Below are 6,908 nucleotides of genomic sequence, written 5' to 3'. Positions count from 1 at the left end.
AGTGAGTGAGTGAGTGAGTGAGTGAGTGAGTGAGTGAGTGAGTGAGTGAGTGAGTGAGTGAGTGAGTGAGTGAGTGAGTGAGTGAGTGAGTGAGTGAGTGAGTGAGGTTTTACGCCGCTTTTAGCAATGATGCAGCAATACCATGGCGGGGGACACCAGAAGTAGGCTTCACACGTTGTACCCATGTGAGGAATCGAATCCCGAGTGACAAGTGAACGCTTCCACCACTGGGCTACCCGACTGCCCCTTGCTACCTCAATCTGTTTTAACTCATATAAACTTGAAACTAGAAACTAATTTAGAACAATAAATGGGCCCCACTTCCTGGATCACATCTATTTTTCAACATATCTCACTTGCAGCAAATAGGCAGGTATACACAAGCATATTAATGTGCATGGGTTTTGATATAGTATCGGTATCGGCAAGGACTACAAAAAGACTGAGATGCACACTCTCGTGGAAAAGAAACTACACGAAGTAAAATATGGCATTAGCACCAGGATGGTGTAGGTTGTCCGTTATTCGATCACACCACCACACCACAATACAACATTATTATCATTCCAACATTGGCATAAGCATGGTGGAGGTTGTCCGTTATTCGATCATACCACCACACCACCACACCACGATACAACATTATTATCATACCACTATACAACCACACCACCACACCAAAATACAACATTATTATCATACCACCACACCACCACACCACCACACCACCACACCACCACACCACAATACAACATTATTATCATTCAACCACACCACAATACAACATTATTATCATTCCAACACACCACAATACAACATTATTATCATTCAACCACACCACAATACAACATTATTATTCCACCACACCACCACACCACAATACAACATTACTATCATTCCAACATAAGCATAAGGATGGCGTAGGTTGTCCGTTATTCGATCATACCACCACACCACCACACCACAATACAACCTTATTATCATTCAACCACACCACAATATAACATTACTATCATTCCAACACACCACAATACAACATTATTATCATTCTAACACACCACAATACAACAATATTATTCCACCACACCGCCATACAACATTATTATCATTCCAAAATAAGCATAAGGATGGTGCAGGTTGTCCGTTATTCGATCATACCACCCCACCACAATACAACATTATTATCATTCAACCACACCACAATACAACATTATTATCATTCCAACACACCACAATACAACATTATTATTCCACCACACCGCAATATAGCATTATTATCATTCCAACATACGCATAAGCATGGTGCAGGTTGTCCGTTATTCGATCATACCGCCACACCACAATACAACATTACTATCATTCTAACACACCACAATACAACATTATTATCATTCCAACACACCACAATACAACATTATTATTCCACCACACCGCAATATGACATTATTATCATTCCAACATAAGCATAAGGATGGCGTAGGTTGTCCGTTATTCGATCATACCACCACACCACCACACCACCACACCAGAATACTAATACCACCACACCACACCACAATACAACATTACTACCACACCACCACACCACAATACATAAGCATGGTGGAGGTTGTCCGTATTCGATCAAGCAATTAGCTGACGGCCCTCCTCAATCTGTGACGTCCCTGGTGAGGTGTCAAGGCCATTCCGGAGTGGGTCTGGAGGCACAGTCTCCAACACACCACAACTCAACAACACCAACACCAACACCAACACACCGACACATCACAAAGCAACATTATTGTCATACCACCACACCACAACACCACCATACCACAATACAACATTATTATCATTCCAACACACCACAATACTATGTTACCACATTACCACAACACAGCAATACCACCACGGAAGCGTGTATGACGTGTTTACCCTATAACAAGGTCACGTGCAGTGAGACAACAGATACTTGATGTGTCGAACAGGGCCGGCCCAGAATACATCGTCGTCACAAGTAATGTTTCAGATGCACTCTAAATCAAGGAAAGCAAACTGCAAATGATTTTTGTGTGACACAATGATAGACTTCCTAAGTTTGTTTACACATCTTAAGAAGTAGTATAAATGTGTTTTAGAAGTCTCGTTTCTTCTACCAAGTACATGTATCAAGTTGTGGCTGGTATCTGATATATGAACAGAAGGGGGAATACACGTATGTCTTATCATACAGCTTACAGATAAATAAAACATGTATTTCATCCTGATCATTACACCTTGATTCACATTAAATAGAAAACCTTTCTTTATGGGATGCAGATCTTCCAGGATCTTCGTGCACACCAACATGACTGGATTCAGATCTTCGAGGATCTCCGTGCAAACCAACATGACTAGATTCAGATCTTCGAGGATCTCCGTGCAAACCAACATGACTGAATTCAGATCTTCCAGTATCTTCGTGCAAACCGACATTACTTCATGAATACCCAACGCTCAGTTACCATTCATTTTTCATCTTTATCAACTCTTTGTTATACTTTTCTGAGTTTTTCATGTGCTATAGATATAGCTGTATGTATGCTTTTGGACAATGTTACACTCAACTCCCGCTCTCGCTCATATCCATCCATGTTCCCTAACTATACTGTACCTACGGGATATTCTCATTCATTCATTCATTGTGAGCACCTTGCTAGCATATCATCTCAAAACATGACTAAGATAAAGATAACATCTCTAAATTGTAGAGGTTTGAATAATAGGAAAACAAGGAGGGAAATGTTTAGATTCTTGAAAAAGAAGCGCTCATCTATATACTGCTTAAAATATGTTCACTCTACTGAAGATATGGAAAAGTTAGTAACGGAAGACTGGGGCTGTAAACACCGCTTCTACAGTTCCTATAGCAGTAATTCAACAGGTGCTGCTATCCTATTTGCTAAAAATATAGACTTTGCTCTTGATAATGTTGTAAAAGATAATGATGGTAATAGTTTAATCGTCGAAATCACAATCGATAAATATAAGTTAGCTATCATCAACCTTTATGGTCCGAATGTTGACGACCCTACCTTTTACAACGATCTTGAAACAGCGATAAAATCACTAAATAGCGATCATATAATTATCTGTGGAGATTGGAATGTAGTTCAAGATTATTACTTTGACACCTTCAATTATAAACACAAAAATAATCCAAAAGCGAGAGGATTCTGGAAATTTTAAAACTCGCTTCTCAGGGACAAAGACTATGTAGCTATTGTCCAAAAAACAATATCGGAAAAAAAATTAACAATACAAGAACTATGACTCTACTGACAGAGACTTTACCATAGACGACCAGATGTTTTTCGAAATTCTTTTCTTGCAGATAAGGGGCGAGACTATTAAATATTCATCTTACAAAAAAAAAAAAAACGAGAAACAGAATCTAAGATTAATGAGTTAACCGAGGACATGGATGCAACGAACGACACTGAAGCCTAATCTAAGATATTAAAGGAAATTGATACGATAAATGAAAAATTAAAATATAATTATAAGATCAAAACGCAAGGGCTTATGATAAGGGCAAAAGTAAACACAGTCGAAAAGGGGGAAAAAACAACCAAATATTTCTTATCGTTAGAGTCTAGAAATTTCCTAAATAAATCTTTCTCTTGTCTTCAAAACGAGTATGGAGATGTTTTAACAAATCAACAGGAAATTCAAGAAGAAATTAGAAAATTCTGTTCCAACTTCTATCATAAGAAAAATGATGTTAGTAATGTTAATCTTGAAAAAATTATTGAAAAATTGTAATGTGCCTAAGCTGGATAAAAACTTATCATCATCACTAGAAGGCAAACTTGACTATGAAGAACTACTTGCAACACTGAAGTGTTTGAAAAATGATAATAGCCCCTGTTCCGATGGCTTTACTGCTGAATTTCTTAAATCCTTTTGGTCAGATATCAACAAAATTTTAATCCGATCTATAAATCAATCATATGATAAAGTTGAATTGTCCATAACTCTAAAAAGGGGACTTATTACTAGCATTCCAAAAGGTAACAAACCAAAAATGTTTTTAAAAAAATGGAGACCTATCTCACTTTTATCAGTTTTTTACAAATTTACAAAATAGCTTCCCTTGCTATCTCCAAAAGAATTAAATCTGTGCTCCATATATTAATTAGCGACAACCAAAAAGACTTTATGTCTGGTAGGTACATCGGCGAGATAACGAGATTATTTATGACCTTATGGAATACACAGAATCACACCAAATTCCTTGGACTACTTCTACTTATCGACTTTAAAAAGGCATTCGATACCGTTGACTGGTCCTTCATAGATAAGACACTAGCTTTTTTCAATTTTGGACGATCAATACGTTCGTGGTTCATGACATTATAAAACGGGATAGAACCCAGTGTACTTGTAAATGGTTATGGTTCGCCTATGTTTGATATACAAAGGGGATGTCGTCAGGGTGATCCACTCTCTCCATACATATTTATTGTCTGTGCAGAGATTCTTGCCGTAATGATAAAAATATATTTATATATATATGTCAAATGGGTAACAATAGACATTGTAGAATTTCTAATCAATCAGTTTGCAGACGATACAACATGTATTTTAGATGGTTCCCAACAATGTCTCTTTGCTGTGTTTAATGTATTAAACGTCTTTGCGAGATTTTCAGGTCTAAAAGTTAACATTGAAAAAACGCGTCTCATATGGATTGGATAAAAAAAAACGCTCAAAAATGAAATTATGCCCCCAACTTAATCTCAATTGGGACCAAAGTGACTTTGACCTTATAGGACTTACATTTACCCAGGATCTTGATGATATGACAGTAACAAATTATAAAGAAAAGATTAGAATATGTGAACGGTTAATGTATATTTGGTCAGCCCGCAACCTTACTCCCCTTGGCAGAAACACGATTTTAAAATTGTTAATTATTCCTAGGCTACATTACTTATTCAGCTTACTAAATATCCCACATCCCAATAGCCCACATCCAAACACTGATGTTGTTCATGCGTTTCGAAGAAATTGTTTTAAGTTTATCTGGAAGAATAAGCCTGGCAAAATTAAGAGAAACCAAATCATTTGTGAAAAAAAGGATGGAGGGTTCAATGTCCCTAACATTAAAGCAACAATCCAGGCTAAAAAAATATCAATGATAAGACGCTTTCTTACTTCGAAATCCAAGTGGAGTTATCTATTTAATCTTAATCTTCCCAAGTTACCGGCAGGTGCAGGCATTATATTAGAAAAAAACTGTAACAATTTAAGAAATAAACTACTACCACTTACCCCAGACAATTACTACAAAGATATTTTGACTGCCTGATGGGATTTAAACGCTTAACTGGAACATGACACAAATCATTTACTGGCCAATAATATTTGGTTTAACAGTAATACATGTACTGGGCGTAAGCCCGTCTTTTATAGCACCTGGAATCAAAAGGGGGTATGTTTCATAAATGACCTCCTTGACAAAGATGGAAAATTTCTGTCGTTTGACAACTTTTTAATATCTTTCGATATAAAAACGAACTTCTTACTATATAACGGCCTTACCGTGGCCATTAAACACTATTTCAAGGCAAGTAATGTTGAACTAGAAGAATTGAACAAGTTGCAAAATCCAATTATACCCCCAAGTATCAAAAATGTGCTTAAATTTGCAAATGGATCGAAATGCTTCTACAACTTACTAATTCCAGATATCATTACAAAAAATGTACACTGTACGAAATGGGAAAAGAATATTCTAAAGGATGATTCAATTGATAACTGGTCCCAATACAATAGAATGCCTTATCGATGTTCGAGAGACACTGAACTGCAATGGCTCCAATACAAAATACTTCATCATATACTTCCGACTAATGTTCTCTTGTGTAAATTAGGTAATGTTGAAAGTCGAAATTGCAGTTTTTGTTCAGTTGATATCGAGACCCCAATCCATCTTTTCTGGTCCTGTAATATGGTTCATCAAATCTGGCGTCAACTTGAAGTTTGGCTACTTCAAAAGGCTAACATCCAAATCGAAATTACAAATAAACATGTGATGATTGGTTTTCCAGAAAAGCGCAATGGCCCTCTAAATATCATCTTTTTAATAACAAAAGATCTTATATTTAAAAGTAAGTTAAATAAGAGACTTCCGTCATTTCAAGTCTTTCAGAACGAAAAAAGAAACTACTAAAACCTTACTAAATGTTCAGCGAATATTGAGTGTGACATTAGCCTATTCTATAAATTTTGGTCAACGTGCCATCATCTATTTAGATGAATAATCAACTATGTACTGGAATGTCACACTTTATCAAAAAAATGTAAAATGATTGAAAAAATAAAAAAATATATTAAAAAAACAAACATTACTGAATTCAGATCTTCCAGTATCTCCGTGCAAACCATCATCATTATAAGGCAGTAATTTGTGAAATTAACAAATGTTTGATGACATATGACATATGCAATATGTACTTATTTCTCAACAATACACATGCCTCGCAATCAAATATGAAATGGAGTTCATCTTCAGTGTTATTAGTACTACACATCCTACAAATTCGCTTAACAGTTATAGTTTCTTTACATCTGATATTACAAGTCTACAAGCACTAATCGGTACTTGTGTACCAGCACACAATACATATTTACAAAAACATATTATGAAATCTTTCAATAACAGCTCTTTCTTGGAAGCCCCACACCTCCGCCCCAAAACAACAAAATAGGTTTTATTTTACAATCAAACAACTTAGATAACATATTGACAGGACTTTTTGGGTATTTATGCTGTAATTGCTTTATATCAAACAGAGCTTTACTGGCTTTTGAAACGAAAGTATTTGTACACACTGTCCATGACAACCTAGTAGCAAAACATAATACCTAAAAAAATCATAATA

The sequence above is a fragment of the Haliotis rufescens genome, unplaced genomic scaffold (assembly GCF_023055435.1).
Source record: "Haliotis rufescens isolate VD_foot unplaced genomic scaffold, xgHalRufe1.0.p SCAF_41, whole genome shotgun sequence".
Taxonomy (NCBI): Eukaryota; Metazoa; Mollusca; class Gastropoda; order Lepetellida; family Haliotidae; genus Haliotis; species Haliotis rufescens.
This window is presented reverse-complemented; position numbering follows the sequence as displayed.